The sequence below is a fragment of the Marmota marmota genome, unplaced genomic scaffold (assembly GCF_001458135.2).
Source record: "Marmota marmota marmota unplaced genomic scaffold, marMar, whole genome shotgun sequence".
Lineage (NCBI taxonomy): Eukaryota > Metazoa > Chordata > Mammalia > Rodentia > Sciuridae > Marmota > Marmota marmota.
This window is the reverse complement of record NW_026000108.1, coordinates 18,921,484-18,936,726: the sequence shown is the minus strand read 5'-3', so window position 1 is coordinate 18,936,726 and position 15,243 is coordinate 18,921,484. Positions and strand designations below refer to the sequence as shown.

General features: G+C 37.1%; 1 protein-coding gene across 1 annotated transcript in view; it reads right to left on the bottom strand.

The window, feature by feature from the left end:
- Zcchc4 (zinc finger CCHC-type containing 4) overlaps positions 1–15,155 on the bottom strand; it is a 48,286-nt gene extending 33,131 nt beyond the window's left edge. Inside the window, exons 1-2 of the mRNA XM_015481740.2 lie at positions 14,381–15,155; positions 13,014–13,096 (exon numbers count right to left, since the gene is read on the bottom strand). The gene's annotated coding sequence lies outside the window, so the exon portion shown is untranslated. The remainder of the gene's footprint in view (positions 1–13,013; positions 13,097–14,380) is intronic.
- Between the last annotated feature and the right edge of the window lie 88 nt (positions 15,156–15,243).

Sequence of the window (15,243 nt, the reverse complement as noted above, 5' to 3'; positions counted from 1 at the left end):
GCTTGACAGTGGACAAACTATTCTGGACCCTGTACAAAGTTCGGGAGATCCTATTCAAGAATATCGAACTACCAAAAAGTATTTTAACAGTGTTCCAAAACAAAGGTCAAAAATATGTAAAGGAGAGCTGGGGATGTGACTCAGTGATAAAGCAGTTGCCTAGCACGGTTGAGGCCTTGAGTTCAATCCCCAGCACCACAATGCAAACAAAGGGAAGAAATAAAGAAATAAAGAAAAAAATATCCAATGTGCAACAAGGTAAAATTCACCTTGCCAGCACCCAATCAAATACGACCAGGTAAAGCTGCTTCTCACTCTCAAGAGAGCCTGCATTCTCCCTTGAATGTTATCTATCTTCCTAAATAAACCTCTATGCCAAATAAATAAATAAATATTATCAGGTAGGCAAACAGGAAAACATGACTATGACTATGGGGAAAAAATAAATCAATCCAAATCAAACTATAAATGACAGGTGATATAATCAGAAACAGAGGCCCTTACCGTAACTACATTCCATGTGTTCAAGAAAGCAGAGGAAAGCAAGGGCCTGACCGTGACAGGCGGGGCTGCAGCTCAGTGGCAGAGCAAGTGCTCAGCACCCACCAGGCCCCAGGTGCCATCCGCAGCACCAAAAAAATTACAAGTAAATAAAATAATACATGCACGGAAATATAGCAAAGGACCATATCAAACCTATAAATTTTTTTAACTGTCTGAAATGGAAAAAAAAATAAGCTCTAGATAAAATAAAAATAAACAGAATTTAGGGCCTACAGAAGAAAAGATCTGTAGTGAAGGAATGCTGTCAAAAACTATCCAAAACAGAACATCAACGGGCCTCAATAAGAATAAATGGAGGGCTGGGGTCGTGGCTCAGTGGTAGAGTGCTTGCCTAGCATGCGTGAGGCACTGACAATTAAAAAAATATATTAAAAAAAAAAAAAGAATAAATGGAGTCCCCAAATGGGGCAGAACAGAAGTTCTGGAAAATATTATGGATGAAAATTTTCAAAACTTCTCAAAAGATCCAACAAACTCAGACAACCACAACAGAAACACAAAGGAAACTACTACAATATACATTAAAAAATTATTCAAACTCAACAATAAACAAAAAATCTTGAAGATACCTCACGTACAGAGGAACAAAGAATGACATCAGGTTCCCCACTGAAAACAATGCAAACAAAGGGAAGTGGAGAAACACCAAGTCTACACACAGTCTCCCAGAAACCTAAAGAGAAGGAGCCTCTTCCCAATGCATTCCATGAGGCCACCATTATTCCAACACCAGAACCAGAAAGAAAAGAAACTATAGACCAATATACCTCATGAACACAAACTCCCAACAATTAACAAATATTACAGATCAAAACCAGCAATGTACTAGTAAGTAATAAATCATGACTAAATATAGTTAATCTCAGAACATAAGGTAGGAATGTAAGGTTGGAATGCAAGGTTGCTTTAATGAATAAATTCAATCAATGGAGTCACCATATTAACAGTCTAAAAAAAAGAAAAACCAATACACCAGATACAGAAAATAGCCCTTGAAAAATCAAGTATCCTATGACAGTAAGAATTTTTTATTTATTTTAATTAGGTATATATGACAGCAGAATGCTGTCACTGTATACAACTGCAGGCCAACTTTACATTTCTGTGGTTGTACACGATGTAGCATCACACCATGTGTAGTCACACATTCCACCATCTTTCCTGTCCCCGTGCACCCTCCCCTCCCTTCCCTCCCCTTTACCCAATAAAAGTTGTAAGAATTCTTAAAAAAAAAAAAAAAAAAAAAAAGGAATCAAAGAGAACTTCTACAGTCTAATAAAGATCATCCAAGAAAAATTCACAACTAGCATCATACTGATGAAGGTCTGCTCTCACCTCCCACTCAATAGAGTTTCTCACCATCTAGTGAAACAAGATAAAAAAATAAAAAGCATAGATTGGAAAGGAAATATTAAAACATCTTTATTCACAGACATGTAGAAAGTCCTAAGGAAATCTTCAAGATACCTGCTAAAACTAATATGCAAGGTTGCAGAACAAAAGATACACAAAATCAACTGTACTGTTACAGATCAGCAACAGACAATCAGAAACTGACATTTGAAAAGAATACTATCTAAAACAGCATTAAAATATATGAAGGCTAGGGGTGGTAGCACACACCTAAAATTCTACTACATAGGAGGCAGAGGGATAGCAAATTTGAGGCCAGCCTGGGCTACTCAAAGAGACCCCGTCTCAAATTAAAATAAAAAGGCCTATGATTGTAGCCCTTTTATTAAGGACAAAACGGACAAAAGATGTACAACTCCAGCACAATGAAAATTTAAAAACATTATGGAGGAAAATTAAAGATGAGATAGTAAACAGAAAGATAAACCATGGAGAAAACTCAGTATTTTAAGATGTCTCAATCGCAATCCCAACAAGGCTTTTTGTAGAAACCAAAAAATTCATTCTAAAATTAATATAAAAATGAAAAGGAACTAGAATAGCCCAAACTACTCTGTAAACATACGACAGTTAGGAAGATTTAAACTACCTGAATTCAAGAAGGTTATGATGAAGTCACAGTAATCAAAACAATATGGTATTTATGTGAAAACATACACTTACACTTTTCACATAAAAAGAAAAAAATATCCAATGTGCAACAAGATAAAATTCACCTTGCCAGCACCCAATCAAATACGATCTTTGACTTTTGTCAAAAGAACAGAATAGCGTCCAGAAAAAGCCACACACATATAGTCAACTGGTGTTTTACAAAGATACTGCAACCAGCTGAATCATGCTCATCCCTCACCACCCATTAAAGATGTCTACATCCTCACAGAGAACTTACAAATATCTTATATGACAAAAGGGACTTTGTATATATGATTAAGTCACAGACCCAAGACTAAAACCTAAAACCACAAACTTTCTAGGAGAAAATAACAATGACTTAGATTTGGCAGGGTTTTTTGTTGTTTGGTTTGTTTTTGTTTTTGTTTTTATGGTACTGAGAATTAAACCTGGGTGCTCTACCACTAAGCTAATCCCCAGTCCTTCTTATTTTTTGAGACATGCTCTCACTAATTTGCCAAGGCCGGCCTTAAATTTGCAATCTTCCTCCCTTAGCTTCCTGAGTTGCTGGGATTACATAGGTGAACATGAAAAGACTTCTTAAATAGGACTTGGGCACAAAGTATAAAAGAATCAATGACCTAAACTTCTTCAACAGATAATATATGGGGCTTTGGGTATAGTGTATGCTTAGCATGCATGAAGCCCTGGGTTCAATTCCAAGCACAATAAACAAACACACACACACATACACACACCTCATAAGCAGCAAAGGAAAAATAAATTGAAATTTAAAACTTTTGTGCATCTAAGAACAGCATCAAGAAAGTGAAAAGGCAATTCAAAAATGGGAGAGATATTTGCAGATTATATATTGAGTAAAAGAATGACATTACAACATATAAAGAACAAAACTCAGTAATAAAAAGACAATTAGTCCAATTAAAAACAGCAAGGAACTAAATAGACACTTCTCCAAAGAAAATACAGTTAATAAATACAACGAAAAGATGCTCAACATCATAAATACAAAGTAAAACCACAAAATTATATCACTTCACAATGGCTACAACTTTAAAAATAGGTAATAACACATGTTGTAGACGTCCAAAACTGGAATCCTCATACACAGCTATTGGGAATGTAAAATGGCAACCACATGGGAAGTCTGGCCATTTGTAAAAAGCTGAACATCATATGATCCAGCTATGCAACTCCCAGCTATTTACTCAAGAGAAAGAAAAGTGTGAGTCCATACAAAGATTTATAAATGAAAGTTCACCAGAGCTTTATATGTAGAAATCAATCACTGGAGGAAAATTAAATGTCTTCAACAGGTGAACAGACATGTCTATACAATAAAATCTTACTGGGGAATAAAAGGAATAAACAATTGACAAATACATCAACATAGATAAACTTAAAAAGAAAAAAATGACTCTAAGTTAAGGAACACAACCCCCATTAAAAAAAAATGGTACAAACTGTTACAATCTCACTTATATAAATTTCAAGAAAATGCAAACTATTCTGTAATGACAACATGTAAATCAGTAGTTGATGGAAACCCTGAAGGTGAAGGGATAAGGGACAACAGAGCAGGAAGAAATTGGGGATATAATGGTTATGTTCACTATCCTGGCCATGGTGATGGTGTCACAAGTAAATGCATATGTCAAAATTCATCAAATTGTACATTTAAATATATGAAATTTATTTTACACAAATTATTATACCCCAGAAAAGCTGAAGAGATAAAAGTAAAAAGTTATTTATGGAGGAAAATTAAAAATGAGATAGTAATCAGACAGATAAACCATGCAGAAAACTCAATATTATTAAGATGTCTCAATCGCAACCCCAACAAGGCTTTTTGTAGAAAAAAGCCCTAACAACACACAAATCACTAGTGACCAGAAATCCCTGCTTTTCCAGGTCATTTCCAGCTTACATCTGCCATCCTGGAGTTCTATCTGGTTAGTGCCCCTTTCACTTTCAAAGAGTCCAGATTTGGATTAAAATTATACAGTTATCCTGCATAGGACCCCCATCATCTTGTGAAAGTTCAGTCAAATTTGAAAAGTGCTATATCAAAAAGAATGTTTCAATGAACTTAAAATGTACCAAATTTTTAAAATACATGTTCTCTCAGAACAACAGCCCTGATGGGAAGTGGATGAAATACCAAATCATTATTCTGAGAACTGGTTAAAAAGAACAAGAAAAGGACTGGGGATATAGCTCAGTGGTCAAGTATATGCTTGGCATGCACAAGACCCTGAGATTAATCCCCAGCACTGCAAAATAACAACAAAAAGAACAGAAATTAGGCATTTATTTTGTATTTTCCCACATAACCTGTAACATGGAAAGCTAAGAATTCATGAGATAAGGTTTCTTTATAAAAGAATTATAGCCAGGCATGATGGCACATGCCTGTAATCCTAGTGGCTCAGGAGACTGAGGCAGGAGGATCAAGAGTTCAAAGGTAAAGGGTTAAGCAACTCAGTGAGACCCTGTTTCTAAATAAAATACCAAAAAGGGCTGGGGATGTAGCTCAGTGGTTGAGTGGCTCTGAGTTCAATCCCTGGTACCCCACCACAAAAAGAATTACAGCTCATAATGCATAAGTCTCTAGGCACTGATCATCAATTACCTCAAAAATCACTAGGAGAAAGGCTGATGATGAACTGTATAATGGCTGGTGTAGGTTGGCTGATATCTGAACACATGATCAATCAATCCCAGTAACACAAAGAACAGCCCAGTGTGGTGGCCCATCTGTAATCCCAGCAACTCGGGAGGCTGAGGCAGTAGGATCACAAGTTCGAAGGCATCCTCAGCAACTTAGTGAGGCTCTAAGTAACTTAGCAAGACCATATCTCAAAATAAAAGTTTTTTAAAAGAACTGGGGATGTAGCATAGTGATAAGTTGCCCTTAGGTTCAGTCCCCCCGTATCAAAATAAATAAATAAAAGGGAAAAAAGGTCACAAATGTGAACAATTAGAGATTTTCATGTTACATAAAAAGAAGTAAAGATTAGATGGTGAATTCTAAAAGCCTAAGCCAGAGAGCTGACCACAGCTGCCTCTGGTGGGAAAAGGCAGGCGTGGAGACAAGAGATCTTGGTTACTCTTTATCCAGCCTCACAGCAGAATTGCAACAGACTGATATTTATTGAGACATAATTTACACACTATACAACTCAGTGGTGTTTAGCACACTCAAAACGTTGTGCTGGGTCACCACAGTCTAATTCCAGAACATCTTCATTACCACAAAAAGAAACCTCCTCCCATCAGTAGCTGTTCCCACTGCCCCACCCCAGCCCTTAGCAGCACTAATTCACTTTCTGTCTCTACACATTTTCACTCTGGATGTTTCACATAAATTGAGTTACACAGTAGCCACATATAGATTTTTATCTAGAACTTTCGGATTAATAAAAGACTTTTTATTTAAAAAGTAAAAACTGCGGGGCTGGGGATGTGGCTCAAGCAGTAGCACGCTCGCCTGTCATGCGTATGGCCCGGGTTCAATCCTCAGCACCACATACAAACAAAGATGTTGTGTCGGCCGAGAACTAAAAAAAATAAATAAATATTAAAAATTCTCTCTCTCTCTCTCTAAAAAAAAAAAAGGAACATGTATTTAAAAAAAAAAAAGTAAAAACTGCTTTGAATCTTAGCCAAACAGAAGATGAATGAAGACACTACAGCCAAAAGGCATCAGTGGGCCCTGAATCCACTTAGCCAGATTCAGACTGGGCAAATGAGGGAGCTACAGCTGCAATACAAAATGTGGATAAGACAAATCCAGATGAAAGGAGAAGAGAAGGCAGGAGCCAGTGTAAGCACAGTGATTTTCTCATGTTGTAAAATGGGTCATGGGCCAAAACATAAAATTGAAAGCTGAAAATCAAGTTAAAAACAGTTAAGGGCTAGGGATGTGGCTCAAGCAGTAGCGCGCTCGCATGGCATGCGTGCGGCCCGGGTTCGATCCTCAGCACCACATACAAACAAAGATGTTGTGTCCGCCGAAAACTAAAAAATAAATATTAAAAAAAAAATTCTCTCTCTGTCTCTCTTTCTAAAAAAAAAAAAAAAAAAGTTAAAAGCAATTTTGAAGACATAAAAGTTAACTCTGAAAATAAATAATTAAAATCAGCAGTAGTTATGGAGAAGGGAAGACAGGAAGCAGAGATGTACTACATCCATCATTTCTCAGTTTTTAGAGGAACGGAGACAAAAAAGAAAAGGATTAAACATAGTATAGAAAGTTAGGAAGGCAAAACTAGAAAACACAGAAGAAACCTCATGAAAAAAGAAAACACAGATCACATAGTTAACTTGAGCAAAAAGAAACAAATAGAGAACATAAGCATTGTAGCAAAACTAAGATTACACATCCACTAAAGCCTGTCAGACTGGGTCACAAAGCAAGATTTAACCACCCAATTTCATCACTTCTAAGATGTGTATTTTTTCACTTTTTCATGTGCATGATATTGGGTATGGTTGATAATTGCCATCAGCTAGGCAGAGGGGATGGTGCAGTTCGACTGTATGCCCACATGCAAACTTAGTCCTGGCTCCTGACACTGCGCTGTTTCCAGGTAGCTCTGGGCAACCCCAGAATCACAGGTCCTGCAAAGCCTGCCATGGCCACCTTGTCAGTACCAAACACATGACTGCGCATGCTCTGAGTATCCAGACAGAGCAGCAGGTCGTGCATCTGGCTGGAGAAGTACGTGCTCATCGTGGAGCTGGAGCTACCAGGCTTTGCAGGACCTGAGAAAAGTAGGAAGATCCCACCCACAGGTGACACAGATGAAGTTACATCAGATTCTGATACTCGAACATGGGCAAAAGGACTAGTCAGCACACACTGTAACACCAGATGAAGGCAGAAGCTGCAAAAACACTAGGAGAAGAGGAAAGAAAGTCCCGAGGTAGAAAGATTCACCCACCATAGGAACCTAAGTTTATTTTCAAAAGAAGGAAGAGTGCAACACTGCTAAGCGAACCTCCACTTACATGATGCATCTTTGGACCTTGTTGATACCTCCTTCAGTTACTTCCAAATTGCCCTTAGGAAAGTTTTACTGCTAATTTATTAAACTTTTCTTGACAAAAAATAAACTGGGATCTTGGGCATATATCTCCCTTCAAAATTCACAGCATCATCACTCAACTATACTACTTTAAATTTAATATTCAGACACAAGGCTTTTGAAGTTTGGTAGAAAAACATGAGACTGTTAAGCACTAAGGATTACTCAGTGCTCACCCCCATCTTATTCGTATTTACAGCACATGCCCTGGGGGGGAGAGGAAATTCATTCTGCGAATGGCTCAGCATGATCACAAATTGCAGGCTAGCATTTTGAAATGTCATTTTTATTGATCTCCATTTAATGTTCCATTTGCCTTTCCTGGAGTACACAAATTATGTTTATGGCATTTCTCTAATAGCAAACCTTGAAAATCTAAGTTAAATGAGCTCTGGAAAAAAAAATAACCAAATGAAATATCAACTAAACAAAATTATCTGGATGCACATAAATTAACACTGATTTTAGCATTCGAATTTGTCTTTCCTAAGACTTCATAGGTCACAATAAGGGTGCAAACATACTACATAATAGAATATTAACACATTTCAGAGCATAACGGGCAGCTTAAAAGCTTAAAAAAAAAAAAAGGAAAAGCAAATCTCAGACAGAAGATTTACATCTGTCAATTGAACTCCTATAAAACATAAAGCATGAAGCTGGGCCTGGTGGCACATGTCTATAATCCCAGTGATTCCAGAAGCAGAGGCAGGAGGATTCCAAGTTTTAGGCTAGCCTCAGCAACTTAGCAAGACCCTGTCTCAAAATGTTAAAAGAGGGCTGGAGATATAGCTCAATGGTAGAGTGATTACCTAGCATAGACCAAGCTGTGGGTTCCACCCCCCGCCCACTGGCAAAAAAAAAAAAAAAGCATGATTCAAGGAGTTGAGATTAGAAAAATAAATATCAAATCCTATTCTGCAAACTAGAAACCTGTGCAGCACTGCAAATTCCATGATTTAAAAAAAATAGTAACAAAAGTCAACTTATCTTGTCAGTTACCATCGTGCCTTTCTAAAAATTTCAAAAATAGTCAATAAAAAGCTCGTTAGTGCCCAAAAAGAGATGAAGTTTGTGTTACATTAATAGGTACAAAGTTTAAATGCAGTTTAGAACTTTCAAATATAGTAGCTCTTGAATAAGCTAAATTTATAAATGAGTTGTATGAAATTAAATTATACACATTAGAAAATAATCTCAAGTAGGAATACATCATACTTGGGTCCTTTTACATACAAGAATAAACTGCTAGTCTCAAACTGAAGACACTTTTAATAGGTAATTAATTAAGGATTTGACTTTAAAAAGCCAATTTTCAGTAGGATTTATCTTAAAGCACCACAAAATTTCAGAATGACTGATTTCAAACTTGTACCCCACATAAAGCATGTAAGAAAGCCCAGAAGAATCACTTAGAAAGTGTCGCAGTGAAATCAATGACAGCACATTTCAAAAACCTTCAACTTCTACTCATCTTCCAGCATCTGTTTGAGTACTGTGTCCTTAAGCTGTATCGATCAACTAATTTACAAGTTCCTCAATTTCCAGAGCATGTAGTCTTTTCTATGAATACTGTTGATGTTTAACATAACCTTCCTCATTCTGTATAATCTTTATACATATATATATATATGAATATGTGTATATATATGTATATATATGAATATGTGTATATATATATATGTATATGTATATATAATATGTATATATGTCTCAACCCATTACTAGCATTTTAAGTTCTTTATTGAGACTTCAACAATACCTGATGAACAGATGATTGGATGGATGGATGGAAGTTTCTAGAAACAAAAGCCAAGGTCACAAATGGTTTCAGGGCTGGGGATATAGCTCACTAGGTACCCTGCTTTGCATGCACAAGGCCCTAGGTACAAGACCCTGGGTTCAATCCCCAGCACCATGAAAGAAAAAATGGTTTAAGATGTTGAAAACAATTTTATTAAGACAAGCTTTCAAGGATCAGCACAAGATACATTAAATTATGGTCCCCAATAAATAATTTTTTGGAAATCCTCTAAAACTTCATAATTTAGCAAGTGATTTATGTTTTAATTAATACATGTATTTCAAAAATTCTTTATTATCACAGCTGGGAACATGGCTCGCTGATAGAAGACTTGCCTAGCATGCTGGGTTTGATCCCCAGCTCTGGAAAAAAAAAAAAAAAATCTTTATTATCAAAAAAACACATTCTGACAGGATAAAGATAAGAACAGTGGTTTAGCTCTGGACTAAAATTTTATCATATAGGGAAATAAGAACACCTAAATTTTTTTGAATTTAATTGAATCACTAATATCCTTTTGTAATAACATGAAAAACATGCTTATCAGATAAAAGTAGGGGATAAGGGCAAAGTACAAGACTCTGTTTACATTATGACTACAACCTTGTAAAACAAAGAAAACTTGGCACAGCAAAACTCGCCAGCCGGAATTTCTACAAAATGAACAAAGCAATAGGTTCAGGGGTGTACACAGTGTTTTTCCTCTTTCCTACATCTTCAATATTCTATTTTCTCTCATGATAATCTCATCATGGTATAATACTATACCACTCCTTATCTTTTATCTCTCTGTATCTCCTAACATGAAATCATTATACAACATTTACTAATCACTATCTGCTTTTATGTTTTAAAATGATGCTTTAGAGTCACAGAGTCACAACTCAGTCATTCTTGCAGCGTGAACTTCAAGTTATTTAACTTCTGCAAGTCTCAATTTTCTCATCTAAGTAAACTGCCTTGGCAGGATTAAATATCATCTCATATGAAACATCAAGCACAGTGCCAACCTCACAAGAATGCTCACTTTACATTAATTTCCTTCTCAACAGTTTTTGTTGTTGACTGAATTCCCATGCAGTAAGAAGACATCTCTGATTAAGTATAGCAGTTAAGAGGCGACCACATTATCTTAAGAAAAGCTTTGTCCTTAAGAGGGCTTTAAAAGCTAAGAAGCTCAAGGCTAGCATGGTAGCACATGCATGTAATCCTAGGGACTTGGGAGGCTGAGGCAGAAGGATCATAAATTCAAGTACAGCCTCAGCAACTGAGCAAGGCCCTAAGCAACTTAAGTTGTCTCAAAATTTTAGAAAATGGAATGGAGATGTAGCTGAGAGGTAAAATACCTCTGGGTTCAATCCCCAGTATCAAAAACAAATACAGCAAAAAAGAAACAACAAAAAAGAAAAAGAAGCTCAGGAAAATTATTTCAAGCAGATCTCAGTACTCCTTTGCACTTAGCCAGAATGAGACCCCACAACCCTGAATATAAGCAGCCTGGGTAGCAAGAGGAACTGTCATGAAACTGCAAAATCTTTTGTCATTAGCAACCCAGATCTATTTTTATCATCATCATCATCATCATCATCATCATCATCATCATTTGCAGTACTGAGGACTGAACCCAGGAGTGCTCCACCTTTGAGTACACCACAAGTCTTTCTTATTTTATTTTGAGACAGGGTCTCACTAAGTTGCCCAGGCTGGCCTCAAACTTGGGATCCTCCAGTCTCAGCCTCCCGAGTCACTGGTATTACAGGTGTATGCCACCAAACCTGGCTCAGACCACAGGCTTCTTAAGGAGCTTCTTTCAGCATACAGAACACCATGCCTTTGACACAGGAGAGTAATGAACTGTACTCACAGATTTGCTAAGAAATTAAATCTACGACTCAACTCTAATTCACCCAGTGAAACATCTGAACAAAGCAGATTCTTAAAAACAGATATATATAACTTTAAAAAATTATTTTGGTTTAGTATTTCAAGAAAGAAACATTACAGTAAATCTTCATGATACTGGATTTGGCAATGACTTTGCAAAGGGCAGGTCTCTTTGTTTTTTGTTTGTTTTGCAGCACTGGAGATTGAAGCCAGACCTGGCACCTGTTGAGCAAGTACTGTACGACTGAGCTGTATCCCCAGTCCTTGCCAATAGATTCACAACTCTTGATATCAAAAGTGTAAGCAACAAAAGAAAAAAATTAATAAACTGAACTTCATCAAAATTAACATCTCTTACGCATCAAAAGAAACCTCCAAAATGGGCAAAAATATTTGCAAATCCCATGTCTGATAAGGATATAACATCCAAAACATATGAAGAATTTCTGTGACTCAATTAAAAAAAGTTACCACAATCCAGTTAAAAATGGACAAAGGACTTGAACATACATTTTTCCAAAAAAGATATAAAAGTGAACAATGCACACATGAAATGATCAGGAACATTAGTAATTAGGGAAATATTTTTAAAATCAAAAAACTTCTGTAATCCCAGCTTTTGGGAGATTGAAGCAAAAAGATCATAATTTTGAGGCCAATCTAGGCAACCAAGCAATGCTTTGTCTCAAAATAGAAATCAAAAGGGGTTAGGGATATAGCTCAGTTGTATAGTGCCCCCAGGTTCAAATCCCAGTACCACAAGGAAAAAAAAAAAAAAGAAAGAAAGTGAAAAAAATCAAAATCATAACATACCAATTCACAACTACTAGGATGATAGGATGGCTATCATCAAAAAAAAAAACTTCCAGCATTGGCAGGGATGTGGAGAAATACCCATACATTGCTATAGGAATATTAAAAAGGTGCAGCCACTATGGAAATGTTTGTCAGGTCCTCAAAAATCTAAACAGAATTATCACATAACCAGGCAATGCCCTAAGGTATCTATCTATCTATCAAGAGAATTAAAAAACAGATTCAAATAGACATTTGTATGCCAACTGTCACAACTGTCAAAAGGTGGAAACAAACCCAGTGTTTGTTAACAGATGAATGGATAAAAAAAAAAAAATGTGGTATATACATATAATGAAATATTATTCAACCATAAAAAGAAATGATGTTCTATCATACACTACAACATGGATGTGCCTTGAACACATTATGCTGCGTGAAATAAGCCAAAAGAAAACATTGTATGATTCACTTACATGAGACACCTAGAACCGTCACAGTCATGGCAACAAAAAGCAGACTGCTTACTGATTAATGTGAAAAAGTTTCTGTTTGAAGTGATGGAAAAGTTTGGGAAATATATAGTGGTAATGGTTGCACAACATTGTGAATATAATTAATGTCATTGAACTGTACACTTAAACATCATTGAAATGACAAGATTTATGAGATAATATATATATATATATATATATATATTACCATGATGTGTGTGTGTATCTCCACAGTAAAAAAAAGGAAAGTAATTTAAAAGAAGAGAAAAAAATAAAAAAGATATACATAAACAGCCAAAATAATAAAGAAAGATGATGCCATAGCAGTACCTTTCCACACACTGTGTTCGGGATAGAGGTGGCTGACATCTTTGGTTATGAGCTTCTCGCGCAGCAAGTCTAGCTCCTGACAACTGAAAGACAAATATAAGACCCACTGAACAAATTATCAAACATGTTACCACTCTAGAAAAACTGGTATCACATTCTGCAATCCAGGAGCAAAAAATTTTAGCAGCAGAATGTTATAAACAGCATTCATTTGAGGGAAAACAAATCACATAAAACTAGGAAGATTCTATGACAGTCTGAAGCAACACCCGATATATTAAAGCACTGAGAAATTCGTTCTTACAAAGTGATCTTAACAGGTCTCCAGAAGAGTGGTAAAGAGAGCATCTTGCCATAAAACTAAAAAGGCTGAAAATTCTCTAGTCAGAGCTTTCAGAAACTTTAATGGGAACTGAGTCCAAGAGGATACCAAGCTTATAACTATTTCTCCAAGTGCCTTCCTCAGTCACCTAGTAGATATAAAGGATATTTAATGCAAAAATTAAAAAAAAATTGTTTTTAAATGTTTTCCTAATTCTAGGAATGATAACCTAGAGTCTTCTGGGAGAAATCTACACAGTATTTGCAAATGGAATGCTTGGAATTGAATATTTGTGCGCCCCCCAAAATTCACATTTTGAAGCCTAGCCCTCAATGAGGTACTGGTTGAGCATCCCTAATTTGGATATTCAATACATATCTAGAGCAGGGGTTTGGGGAAGTAATTAGGTCATGAGAGCTGAGCCTTCATGGATTGGAGTAGTACCCTTTGAAAGACAGCTTGCTCACTCTAGCATGCACATGATCTCATATTCATATTCATCCATCTCCCACCCTTTCTGCTATGAGAAGACAGTCATCTGCACACCAGGAAGTGGGCCCTCACCAGACACTGGATCTACCAGGCCTTCATCTTGGACTTCCTGGCCTCCAGAGCTCTGAGAAGGAAGTATTTGTTGTTTAAACACACCATCTATAGCATTCTTGTTACAGAAGCCCAAGCTAAGACACAGAGAATCAGTCACCCAATACTAACACCTCAGCAAATCTTGAGGTGTGGTGATGCATGTCTATAATCCCCACTTCTAGGCAGGCTGAGGCAGAGGGATCACAAGTTGGAGGTCAGCCTGGGCAATTTAGAGAGACCATTACTCAAAATAAAATATATAAAAATGACTGGTGGCTACATCTTAGTGGTAGGATGCTTGCCTAGCACACATGAGGCCCTGGTTCAGTCCCCTAGTACTGGGGGTTGAGAGGGATTCAACTCACTAAATGTTCAAACTGTATTTCCATTGGTTTAGACATTCTCAGTAAAACTGACATTCACTAAAACTAAAAAGTTTATACTCAGAAAATTGTCATACCTTTTCATCTTCCCATTGAAAAAAATTACAGTCTTTTCTATCTCTACAGGCTGAGCAGGCATAAAACCTTCGGGTTTCTTCCTTCCCTCGGTTCACCTTGACAAACAGAAGAGTGGGTCCTAATTCCAGAATAGGGAAAAACAAGTCAAAGGACAGTCATCTACAAAGTTCTTAGTTTTCATTGCCTTAAATAAAAACTTGTTTAGGCTGTATGCACAATTTATCATAACTAAGTCCTCTGCTCTTTTTTTAATATTTATTTTTTTAGTTGTAGTCTGCTCTCTTTAATAAACTTTCTTTTTCCAGGCACGGACTACTCAGTAGAAATCATTTTTAAAAAGTGGTCTCTCCGAGACAGAACATGCCATGGCCTGTACAGCTGCTGCCTATGTTGTCAACGTTACAAACTTTCGGGTCTTGAGAATAAAATCCCAAGGATCGAGAACCTGCCACCTCCAGAGCTTTACTGAGCTTTTAAGGTTGGACACACCCTCTCTGTACGAGTGAGAGGAAAACTGGTTTCCAGGTTTATTCTGCCCTTCTCCCTAACTTTCTTCTTAAGACAGCAATCCACAAAGATGCCACCAAGTACTTGTCCCCGAGAGTCACCCAACACCACGCAGCCCTCCGCCCACCCTGGGCCCTCTTCACTGCCTACAAAGACCTAAGAGCCCTGAAGCCAAAACCACAGCAGCGGGGACTTGGGAGGGCTTCCCAAATAAGTGGACAAACACGAGGTCCTGAAAAAAGGGCGTTTCTCGGCATCACACATGGCAGAGGACAAAGTCTCTTCCAAAGAATAGTGCTAAAAGCCCACAGCACGTCCAAGCCGCCCCGCGACCCCAGCGCCGGGCCGCGGGGCC